We start from the raw sequence: 13,022 nt of genomic DNA, 5'->3' as shown, positions 1-13,022 counted from the left end.
TTTACATTGAACAAGGGGTAGGACTCCAGTGCTTCCACCCACGGCTCAGGAAGATACGGGGTGGGTTGATGCACTTTGTTTCCAATTTTCACAGGCTCTCCAAGAAAATTCATGTAACAGACATATAAAATGAAATATAAGCATATGGTTTTTTTGAACCCACCCTATGTGGGTGTCCCACAAAGAAACATGAAAATGTCTGTTTATTTATTGGCGTTGTGATGTGCAATGCTCTTTTCATTTTTCCGTTTAGCTGGATTTGTTTGCTTCCAGATTCTCCCTGTCATCCTTCAGCTACTTAAGTGTAGTCAAAAGAATTAACCTATTCTTTTAATATAGTAAAGTAATCTGAATCCTTGGGTGGAGCAAAAAATAAGTTTCTTTTTTTGGATTCTGATTGAAATTCCATTGAATCTGAGAATACCAATAACACTGAGTTCCTCCTGGGACCCCCCACTCAAACATAGCAGACACACTGAGCTTTTCACTTACACAGAGGCATACTCAAAGCAAATGCTCTGCTGTATTTAAGAAAAGTGTGTATGTGTGTCTGCGTGCCTGTATATATGAATAAATACAGAGCTATCTTGAGCTTGTTAGCATTGTTATGAAATACTCGCTTAGCGTCAGTTTTATTCTAATTGTCATTTGGGTGCTGGAAAATAAAAGCAAAGCAAAAAATCCTCTGACAAGAAGGATAATAGACAAATCATATAGTTTCTCCATTAATGGGGAGAAAAAAATCTTAGCAAAATGTTACATTTGGTCAGAAAAATTATGTTTTCATCTAGCTGTCTATCTCCTTTCTGTTGGAGAAGCACAGTGCTTTATGTTAGGGACAGGTAAACAAACTTGCCTTAATTATTAAAATGAAAAAGTGTGTGTGTGGGCATACTATCCACACTTCTCTGGCTATTTCATCTGCAAGGCCCCAAAACTGTAACTGAACTGGCCTGATGGGGATGCACTGCCTGTTGGTACTGTTTGGGAGATCTTGCCAGAAAAGAACAAGCCAGAAGGGACTATGCAGCACAACTGGACCATTTGAGAGCCCAGTTTTGCCACCCATATGCAGCTAAATTCTCTTCGATTTCAACAGAAATGTGCTTGTGGGGTTAGGTCAGATGAGTTGTCTGATCTGATTCATTTGGGAGGTTTTTACACATATATTATGAGTAATCTGGCATGGGAAATTAGATGGTTGTAATCAGCCCATCAGAGGAAAAATACCTGTCTACACTATTGATCTTCATAAACATCTGTTTACTCAAACTGTCATGTCATTCTCCGCCAAAACATTTTTTTTCTTCCTGTGCTGATTTTCCCCCTCGCTATGTTCATTGTATACACATCAAGTAGTATTGTTTTCTGACGTTTTCACGTGATTACTTGATCCTTTCTTTTCAGTCTGCTTGAAAAATTGTGACTGCGCTGCACAACACAGGCAGTGTCTCAGCTGGTGTAACCCTACGTGGCTCCATTTTTCAGTTTACACAAGCTGAGATGTCTTTGCTTGGTACTGATTCAACCTGCAGTGATTTGGACCAAATAGCAGCTGGTCCGGGGGTTTGATTCCTGCCTTGTTTGGAAGGGGGTAAGATCAGAATCAGACCACAGGAGCCTAGTTTTAACATCAGTGGTTATTTGCATTCACTTGCTGTTGGTTACATTACTGTTTTTTTAAGTCCTGCCATTTCAAGCCATTCTTTTAAACATAGATATGTGTGTGTATATATATATATGCATACATGCGTGAGAGGGAATGTATGATCCTGTGTGCTGGGCTAAGTCTTTCTGTCATACTGATATAAATCTGGACCGTTTCTACTAAATTAAATGCAGTTACTGAAGTTTTACCCTGGGATGACAAGGAGCAGATAATGTATAGTAAGTATATGCTGTGTTGCAAAGGAAATTTAAAATCGTGGAGGTTAACTCTACAATATCAAAAAAGTGGAGTGCCCTGAAAACACAGCTCCAGTGCTGTTTATCCTGAATATAGTATATGGAGCACTAGGTATTAGCAACTGAGTAGGCTATTTGGTGATTTCAGCAGTTCAGTTAACATAATTTTAAACTTCTAAACTCCTTTTCAGTGAAGTAAAAGCTAATAGTGTATATGATGTATTTGCTGTATCTCAGTGGTAGCTTCTGTGTTGCATACAGTCAACATTGTTCTGAATTGTATATGTTTACCCAATGATGAGGTTAAAATATCCTGTGTAGTATGTGCAATGTATTGATTACAAGTATGTTGGAGTTCAGTGATCTATTTAGTTTTTACTGTGCTGCTGTTTTGTAGGTGTGTGTGTGTGTGGGAGTATGGATTGTCTAAAATGTACAAGGAAATAAGTAATCCTAAAGGAAAAGGGCAGTTATGTAACCTGCCTTAACGCATTCGCATAGTCTTGTTTAAATCCCATTATTCTAATTTCTAATTTCAAACATTACTGAGGATTGTCCATAGGGCTGACTCCCTCACTTTTTGGCACTAATGAGTTAAACTTGAAGTTACTTGGAGCTGACTTACATATTGGTGAATAAAGAATAGGATGTTTGCCTGATCAACTACCTTGATTGTACAAGGTGGCAAAGACAGGGTTTCCAGTGTGATACAGATCAAATCACTTCTGTGCACCCACAGCTCCTGCTGATACCAGGGAGAATTATGATCATGTAATTGAATGGTGTAAAATTAATCTTCTGGGATACAATCATGATTGGAGGCTGGTGGTACCTTGGCTTTGGGGAAGTGCCTGGATGCTATGCAATACTGCTCGTGTCCTGTGCTGGAACATAGCTGTAAATTCGCAGGAAGAGCTTTGAACTCTGCTCCAATCTAGAGTGGACTGTAAAAATCCTTATGTAAAAATGATAAATGTCAGAGGCTGAGCATCCTGGCCTCGCCTGCCCACGTACAGCATTCTGCTTTCAGAAGCCGTGGCAGCTTTAATTAAAAAAGCTATAATAATTTTCCAGTAGCTGGCAGGACCTCGTGCTCTACTCAGGAATCTCTACATTGCCCACAGGTATGACCCCTCTACCATTCCCACAGCCAGGTCTAGCTCTCCCTTCATGGTTTCTGCCTGAGATGCCCCCGCCTGATGCCAAAGGTAATTCTGAAAGCCGTACTGAACACAGAGAGGGTCCACCTCGTGCCTGGCCAGTAGGACAGGAGTAGGCAGAGCATGCCTGCCCTATGGTACGTTTGGTGTGAGGTCAGCTTCAGTCAGACCCACCTGAACAGTGATTGAGGGAAGGCAGAAATCTGATTTCAGACCCTCTTCTGTTATCTTTGTCTTGTTAAAATGCAGCATCTTCCCACTCTTCTTCTTTGCCTCTGCTCAGTGCTCCTTATCTCAACTTCTGCATATGCATCCCTTTGACTGCCATCTGTGAGCAACACTGCTCAAAGTGATTATTATAGGTTTGTCATCTTCAGTACACCATAGCAATCCATAAATTCTTATAAGATGTTAAGTACAGGGCTAAAAGATGGCAGTGTCCCACATCTGATGTTCCGGGATGGTTTAGCTCCACACTCCAAGTTATGTATGCATGTCCTCTTAGATGGGCCTCACCATGGCTGATGAGAATTCAGTTATAAACTTTCTCCCTCCAAATTAAAAATAGATTGGATGATATGCCAACGAGTATCTCCTAAGATGGAGGTACACTTAGGCTTTTTTTTTCTGCAGTGAGATGACACATACTAGTCTCTTCACTCAGCTGTGTGTCCTACAAAAGTCAATTTGATCGGGAGAGATTCCTCGAGTAGCTGAAATCAGTTTTGCTGTGAAGCTGGGATCCTTAAAGCAGAATCATGGGTTTATGTATAATTATTACTATTGAAAATAAGTATACGTGGTTAAAAATACAATTTTAGAAAGAAAAAGAAGAAATATCTAGGCTTGCCAGGACAGTTGTTAAGTTTTTGACTGCCTCAGTCATCAGTAGCTTTAGGGTCATGTAGGTGATTATTAGGATGTTATTGCTACACTGCCTCCTGACACTGTGCAGGGTCTCTGTACAGAAGCCTTATTATTCCCAATGAGCATTAATGCATTTGAATGACTTTTCTCTGTTTTGGTGGGAAGGACAATTGTGTAACACTGAGGACATGGAGCTCCCTGTGTGTTGTACCCACAAAGGTTCACAGAGCTGCACCTTCTCTTTTTAGGATCTATTTAATGGTACTTTAATAAATGTTGTGTAAAAAATGCCTACAGTTCTGTATAGCTAATGTGAATTTTTATGACAAGAATGTGTATTTAATGTAAAAAAAGAGTAATATAAAATCCAGTTTCTTTGTATCCAGTGAAACATCTAATAAAGCTCTGGTACCTGTATTCTTGGTTTATGGCTTCATTGCTGCATTCAGGACTTTGCATGTAGGAGGCTTCTTAAACACAGCTTTTTGATATGGGGTGGAGTCGGATGTTAGACCCAGGCTGTGCTATTATGTTAGGGGCATATGTGGACTGCCCTATGACGGCATCACAGCGGGAATACTGTTTCCACCTCATTACCGTGGGACCCTTGAATACCACAGGATGCTGTGATGTGTTTGTGCTGCCAGGGACACAGCAGGCTCTTGGCTACCTCTTTCCCTGGCAGGGCTCTCCAGCCCCTATTTGCCTCAAGCACCAAAGTGTATGTCCCAAGTCTGTAGCCTGCATGAGCCCATGCTGCTGACTCTTGCCATTGGTGGTATCTTGTAAGAAGGAGGGAGATGGAAAGCAGGGACTAGACCTCTGAAATGTTAGTCTGTCCCATTGCTCCCCTGGGCCCTCCCCGCATTGCTGCCTGCAGGTCATGTAGGTGTGGTGAGGAGTGCCCACCACTGATGCAAACTCAGCTTGCCTGAGGGCGCTGGTGCAGCAGACTAGCCGATGCCACAAGCTAGGCTCCAGGACATGCTGGCCAGCAAGTGAGTTCCCCCCATCATCTCCCTGGTGCCTCCTGTGAGGTTGGGGGACCTGCTTTTCAGAGGGAGACAAAGGTAAGACCCACACCAAGAGCTGTCAGCACCCAGGAGCATGACCGGCGAGGCTGGGCTTTGCAGAGTCCTGCAAAGGTGAAGTGTGGCATGCTAGAAGCTAAAGCCTTTTCTGCATGGCAAGAGCTTGGAGTTTAAGGTTCCTATTACTTTTCTTCCTTGTGAAGCCAGGACAGACCTTTTTTTCTCACCTCTCCTACCGAGTCACAGGCAACCCCAGCCCAAGTGCTCTACTCCCGCACTCTTCATGCCCTCTCACTTGGCCCAGTTTGAAGTCAAGGAGCCAGGCGCAGGCTGCCAGGGTTGCAAAAGAAGATGCCATGAAATATGAGCGGTGCCAAGGAGGCCTCTCTGTCAGTGTCACCCTGCAGAAACCCACGAATTAAATTTGCCTGCAACTTAAAATGTCTCCCCTTCTCTTCCTACCCCACAGGTATTGTCTTACCAACGGGAGAGTATGGGTTGCTCCGTACACAGAAAGAATTTTCCTCATTGCAAAAGTGGTTGTCTTCTCTCTCCTTTTTTTTCCTAAACTACTCCAACAGAAGAACGAGCAGGCCAACTTTATCCTGCTGTTGCAATAGCTACTTTATTCCAAATAAGGGTTGCCTCTGTCCTACACCGTTAATACAGTGGTCTGATGATACGTGAGAACACAGCCAGCTGAGATGCTGGTGCCTTTAAGAAATCATATGTAACACTGGGTGAGATAGGTATTTAGTAAATGGTTCTGTTTCCAGAAAGTAATTCTGTATTAAGCCACTGGATTTGAGAGGAGGGGAGAAAGAAAAGAAAAATGTTTTATATGTTTTTAATTTGATGAGAGAGTTCAATTAAAATGCAACTATTCTCTTGGAAGCTCAATTTTAAATAGATTTTATGGAAATAAGCAGTTTGTGGGCATAGGCACAGTGTAACTGATAAATAGGACGTCCACATTTTTGGCCCAGTTTCTTGCTCCTTAGTGCCCTAGCTGCAGTTTCTGGCATTACTCATTTATTTTTGTTTTTCTCCCAGCAACTGTGAAATTTCTGAGGAAAAATAATTGCATTGTAAATGTATTGACTGAAATCAAAGTAATTTAAATAACTCATCTTAATCAGGTTTAAATCTTCAAAACAGTGATTTAGATAATGAATTTTAGTCTAGCTTTCCCTTTTTTCATCATAGTTTTTTGTTGTCTAAAGACAGGTTAATCCTTACAGATAACCATTAATCCTTACAGATAACCATTAAGACCTGATTTAGCAACTAAGTTGAATACCACATTAGTCTTGGTGTGGCTTTGCTAAACAGGAGGGTAAGCTACACACATGGGTAAACAAGTATCTGTTTTAATACTCATGTAGAATGTTATTTCACCTTTTATTTTGAGGGAACAGCAACAGGATTTTCTTATTTATGAAATTACTTTTTTTGAGTTTTTTCCATGCTATCTCCTAAAGATGATTAGAGTGAATTAACACATAAAATCAGCGCTATGGCTAATAAAAAAGTGTTGTAAATAAAATGGAGCTAAATATGCTGGATCCCAAAGACAATCTGTATCAATGCTGAAAGCTATGGAAAGTCATTTACTAAATGAAAAAAGTTTTATCTAGAGTTAAGGATCTGAGTAGGATTTTTTTAATATATAATTATCAAATTCTCTTATTTTTTTAGGACCAGAAGGCCTCAAAAATATCCATATACCTTTTGTTCATAGATGAGCAGAAAAAGGAAGTCTTCCTGGATTTTAAGTAAATTTTTTTTGGCTTTGAAAAAGCTAATTAGTAAATTAAACTAAAGAGAGGAAAGCTTATTGATTTTTGCTGCAGAGATCCCACACACCAAAAAAGTCGGTCACTTCAGGAAACTATTCCTCAGTGCTTAGAGCTGGGGACCTCCCCCATTTCAGCTTCTTACATTTGGCCATGTTTCAGTGTGAGCAAAGTGGAAATTATTTTACAGTACTAAATAGTAAATGTAAGCTTTAATTTGGATCAGTATCGATCAACGAAGCTTCCATCTCTCCTTTAAAATGGTGGAGGTGATACCCAGTTTTCATATAGTCATTAATAGCTAGCAAACCTGCCCAGAAAGGAGGACAGCTGGAATAAAATCTGCAGCTCTTGTGTGAGAGAGAATTTGGGTCCTGTGCTGGTGGTGAGGAGTGCAGTGGGGGTGGCACAAACTGCAGAAAGAGCTAATCAGCTGGAAAGGACCCAAAACCAGGGATGAATTTCACAGGATGGCTTTGAATGGGATGTACTGGGCAGGTGTGGTGTAGAAAAAGAAATTTATTTTGGGGACAGTCAATGACAAAGTGGGAAAACCCAAGAACATCGGGGCTTTGTTCACCTGAGAGGGGAATTACTGCCTCAGGAGGCATCAGATGGGAAGTGACTGGCTTGCTGCTTCCTAAAATGCAACAGTAAATGCTCTAGGTGTTTTGTTTCTTTGGGAGATGCAAATGTAAATACAATGCCCACTTGATCACACAGACTCAGCCCAGTCAATATGGCCTGAAAGAATTACCTGAGCATCATCACCTTCAAATAAGCATATCTGAGCCAGACAGAGCCATGGAAATGGAAAAACATTAAGACTGAACAATGAGCTGCAGGCAGATAGGAGCTTGCAGGGCTTCGGGAGAGCCATTGCTCCCGCACAGCATTCACATTAAAAGGAAGAGAGCTTTAAAAAACTCCTGTGCTTGCGCATGGTCCTTGCTCATTAACAGCACGTAATCTATGCAGATACATTCTGTTTTCTTGTTCCAGTGCAGTTTGCACAGGTGAGGAACCATCATCCTCATTAACAAAACTATTTGCTGACCAAACCGCTTCCCATTTTCTGCATAGCTGTCATACTTCTGAAGCACATAAACATCTTAAAATAAAACTTGTACAATTTGCAAGGAAGAATTGAAGAGCATGAGCTGGGCTCTATTTTAGATATGTCCAGTGCCACATGGATGAAACAGCCAGAATAGATCTTACCTTGTAGTACAAAAGCCTTTTATTAGCCAATTGCCTCTGGCTTTGCTTTTCTAGTAACTCAGAAAAAACATGAATCCCATCTCTCAGCTTGCATTCTAATCCAGGAGAATGGTGCATTATGTTACTGGGTGATACCTGAATGAATTGGTTATTCCCAAGATGCCTGCCCTGGTGCAGATCTAGCCTGTAGATGAGGTGCTGCGGGTGAGAGCACTGATGCCAGCCAGGGTTCAGCACTTTCATCTTTTTCTTGTGCTGCACTCATCAACCTGGCAGTCGTCTGACCAGAGTCATCAAAGACATTGCAAAAGGTTTTTGAGGGCTCATTTCTTCATAGCAAATCACCATTTATTTCCCTACGGTAATGGGAAGATTTGTTCATACTCAAAACACTTGACCCAAAATCTGAGTGAATGCCTTTTCCACTGTGTCATGCATCTGCTACCCCATAAAATTCATCTCTGCTCTTCCTCTAATTACACCATTAAAAAATAGAAAGCATGAGAAGTTGTCAGAAATAAAGCATACTGGATGTACTTTTACATGCTTAAGCCTTGTAGCTCATCTAGAGCCACTGCAAGTGCCCGAAGTGGTCAATACGTTTTAATAATCCCATTGGCATCGGCTTGCTTCAAGAGTAAGTGTCTGGTTTCATATTTTCACTGAAATTAAATATGCAATTAGCAGTGAATGCAGACAGTGAATGGCTGTAGCCTATTGAGAAACGTGTGTTTGTCATCTGTCTACCTTTTGATCCTCTAATGACTGTTAGCATCAGCACTGAAACAAACCGTAAATAATGGAGCAATAAAATTCATTTGCTTTGGCAGTCAAAAAAGCAAATCACAGTAGGGATCATGACAAAAGAAATAGGAACAAACCAGAACACTGTGTTCATCTAAGCAGGATCTGCATCTTGAGTACTGAGGGCAGTTTGGTTACCCAGTCTTAAGATTGTGACAGATCTGAAAAAGACGCAGAGAAGAGTAACAAGGATGAGCAAAGTTGTGGCTAACTTCCACCTCAGGGAAGACTAGGTCAGGACTCTTCAGACTGGAGAAGAGGCTGATATGAGGAGGTATGATAGATGGCTATGAAACCATGAATGGCATGGAAAGGGTGGACTGCAACTGGTGGCCCACTAGTGGGAGAAGGCATCAGCTTAATCTTGCTGGAGGCATGTTCAAAGCAAAGGGAAGGAGAGGTTTTTCGCCTACTATGTAGTTACACCGGGGAGCTCCTTGCCATGGGATGCTGGGGTGGGTGTTGAATGTTTTCATTAGCTCAAAGGGAGACTAGGCAAGTTCATGAAAAATAAGTTTATTGAAGGTTACTAAATACACAGACAGTGGATTCATCTCAGGGAGTTCCTAAGCTGCAAATAGTTGTGGACTGGGAGGGTGCTTAGGAGCTGTTGTTTCATAACAGAAAGAAAAGTTATTACTTTTCACTGGTAGATAAAGTGTAATCTTTCACACAAATCAAAATCCGATAGCACTTGTCTAGTGATGAATAGGAAAAAAGTTAATTCATTTTATATGGATGTGAAGGTAAACTCTGCTTGGATAGCTTACCCTTGAGCACCCCACTGATTTGTAATCATAGGGTCACAGCATAATTCAGGTTCATCTATTTCCATATTTAATCCTTCCTAATACCCTTGGTTAGACAGGATTATGAGATGCTAAAAGCATTATCTTGGAGTAAAAGATCCTGCTATGTCTTCATTCATTTATTTGATGCACATAATTTTCATAAGACTGCCTGGCTATTCACCCAGCCCTCATTTGTGTAATGGTATTTTTGCGGGCTAAAGATTTGCGCATATAATTTACAGCAGGGTGGAGAGCCAGGAGTACTTTATTAGCTGTAGTCGCAGCTTGTCACAGGGCCTAGTATCAAATCAACCTGCATGCCTTGTCTCCATAGTCCAATCTAACAAGCTATTGTGTCTTCGTGCTCCGTGTTCAATGAAATAAAGGCCGCAATAGCCTTTTCCAGATGAAAAACAAGCTTCCCCATTGAATGCTTGGGGGTGATTAACTACGTAGTTATACAAATAGGTAATCATACACACGATTCATGGACTTGCACAAAATAGCAGTGCTCCAATTAATCAAATCTTTTACAGATGAGTTTGTTGTCTGGTTGAATTACTGCATTACTAAAGCTCTAATAGAGTCAGATCAGGTGCTTTTTTGTAATACAAGGATTATTAGTCTGTACATCTGTTTCTGCAGACAATGTACTCTTCAAGAAGATCAGGTAATCTGTATTCTCCTTACTAGAACAGTTAAATGTGCAAGCTAAACTTGGCTGAACCCTTTGTACGTGTGCATAATCAGTCTGCATGTAACGGGTAAGGGAGGGGGAACTTCTTTCAAAAAGCTGCTTGCAAAATCCGACAGCACCACCATAAGCACTGACTACATAGTCTGAACACTGGGATTTTAGCTTGCATATAGCAAAATCAAAGTTGAAAGTGAGGGAATGGTTGGGGCAATTAGCTGTCTCCTCTTTGAAATGCAGCAAGGCAAAGCTGGTGTAGCTCAAGGCAAGTGAAAATTAATGGGGCTGTTATATCACACATCGCCAGCTAGTGCTGGAAGTACACTTGCTGTTTTAGTGAGGACTAAGGCTCCTTGTATTTACTGCAGAAAAGGAGCATGGACCACCCAGCCAGCCATTACGGAGTACTTAAGATAGAAGAAATTTAGGCTTTGGGCTTTGTTAGGAATAATTTATCAAAAGCTGGTGCCCTGGGCTACCCCACCACTCTGTCCAGAGGAAAGGACATTGGGCATGATTTCAGCTTTCTAAGGGTTCAGCTAAATGGTTCTGGTTTTATAAAATTTGGCTGCAATTTAGCTTGATGATGACAAATTTGCAATTTAAAACCAGAAATAGGACCAGATGAAAGCAAATGCAACCCCACCCTTCCTGGAGCCACGGAAGAGGAGGCTGTTTGCTGGTGAAGGGAATAAACACGGCTGCTGCTGCTGCTCTCAAATGTTTGTCATCTTCCCTCTGCTTTCTTTTTAATAAAGCCTGAGTCCTAAATAAAAGCTTGCTAAAAGGGCTTGACAAAGAGAAATGTAAATCAACAATTTATGATGAAGCTGCTTTTCAACTTTCAGAGCTGCTCTTCCTGTACACTGAAAGTGTCAGTCGTGCAAAGCCTGCAGTTAACAAATTAAGTGTAAAGTGTGTTAATTTGCCTGTAATCATAATGTTTAATGCAGTAGAGCTCTGAGGAGCTTTTCCCCTGATGTTCTTTTTGTGCAGCTAAGATTAGATTTTGGATTAAATAAATACAACTTTTAGAGGAGCTTAATTTAAAAGACCAAGTTACTGATGTGAAAACTTGTATATATGTTACTAAACTAATTATTCAGTGAAACTCCTGCTACTTTGTTTTTTTTTAATTTGACCTTTTCCCAGATATTCAGAAAAAGCTCTTGACCTTCTAGAAGAAGTAAATAAATAGCTTGGAGAATTACACTGACAATTTTGTAGTAACTTTCAGTCCCATAGCATTGTGCAGAAGAACAGAGAATTGGACCAGAATGTCTCACTCTTCATATCAAACCAAACATTTGACCTGCTACTGCTGCAAGGAGCTCTTTTTTTTCTCTTTCTTGAGCATTGTGGACAAAAACAGTATAAAAACCTGAAATGGTTAACCAGTGGTGTTTAATGCCAATGTCCTGAATCTCCTATTACAGCCTTTGCTGCATTGGATCAGGTGAGTGGAAGGAAGTGGTTTAGTTGAACCTTCGTGGGAGCAAAATATCAGTGGTAACTTTTGGTCTTGTGTGTCTTGTGGGACCCAGTGCATGCTCAGAAATAGTTTGTTAATAAATATAAATGGGATTTATTTACAGGTCTGCACAAGTTCTCTCTTACATCAAAGCAGGTGGTAAATACTGTAGCATTAATGATCTGAGTACTGTTTTGATGCATTGAGATTTCATGATACTGAGTTGCAAGAACTTTGTCAATTTTTTTGAAAGGCTGTGTAAAGGAGCTGAGCCAAACAGTATGTTTAGAAGTATTTGTCAGTAAATCTATATATTTTTACCCTCTAAGAAAAAAGAAGCAGTGATTCTGCCCTGTAAACACCATACGTCCATATGTGTGAGCACTAGCCTATGAGTATGCACTTAAAAGGGTGAGAGGTGACCTCCTCCAAAGAGAAATTGTCCTGTATTTATACATGTTACAAACTTGCCTATGGGTTGGGCTTTTTTTTTTTTCCTTTTTGAAGTTTGTTTCCTGAAACATAAAGTTTTTCATCACAAAAATGCTAATCTCTATCGTACTAGCCAAATATGTTAACCCCAGGCAGCTCCCCAGGGACAGGTCCATGTGCCACCTGGTCTGCAGCTCTTCCATTCTCTTCTCCTGGGGCTCTTTTATGTTGCATAGAGCACTTAAATTCCAACAGACATGTGGCAAATAGGATATCTTGATTCAAGTCCATACTCCCCTAACAATTGGACAAGATCGTTTGGGGACCTTTCTGACACTATTTTTGTGATTATAAAGGGGATGAGTACCTTCAGAAGAGTAAAGGAGAAGAGAAGACAAGACCTGTTTGTCTCCTGTTGTTTCTCATGCATCTTTTCTCGAATTGCTATATTAAACCTCTGTGGTGGATGGTTTAGAGCACATTGACCTTCCAAACAGAAAACCCTTTTCCTTTCTGAGTGAAAACAGATGATGATTCTCCCTGTGTTATATATATTTGGATATGTGCAGCTGTTTGGGGGTCGGGTGCCATCTTTTAACATGTGATTACCTTTTGCTTGCCTCTTACAGCATTTCTGGTGTAAGGATGTGCCCAAGTTTTGCTCTGTTTTGCCTGCTCTCAGTTTATTTGCTCCACTACCTCGGAGCTTGCCTGACATTTATACCTCTGCGAAGTGACAGTAAGATATTGTTGCTCTAATTTGCTAGCACTTCATATTCACTTGGCAAAAGCACAAAGACTTGGGAATGGGAGCTTCTCTGTGGATTTTGCAGGCAGACGGGGGTGGCAG

The sequence above is a fragment of the Gavia stellata genome, chromosome Z, assembly GCF_030936135.1.
Source record: "Gavia stellata isolate bGavSte3 chromosome Z, bGavSte3.hap2, whole genome shotgun sequence".
NCBI classification, from domain to species: Eukaryota; Metazoa; Chordata; class Aves; order Gaviiformes; family Gaviidae; genus Gavia; species Gavia stellata.
Note: the sequence above shows the minus strand (reverse complement) of the source record.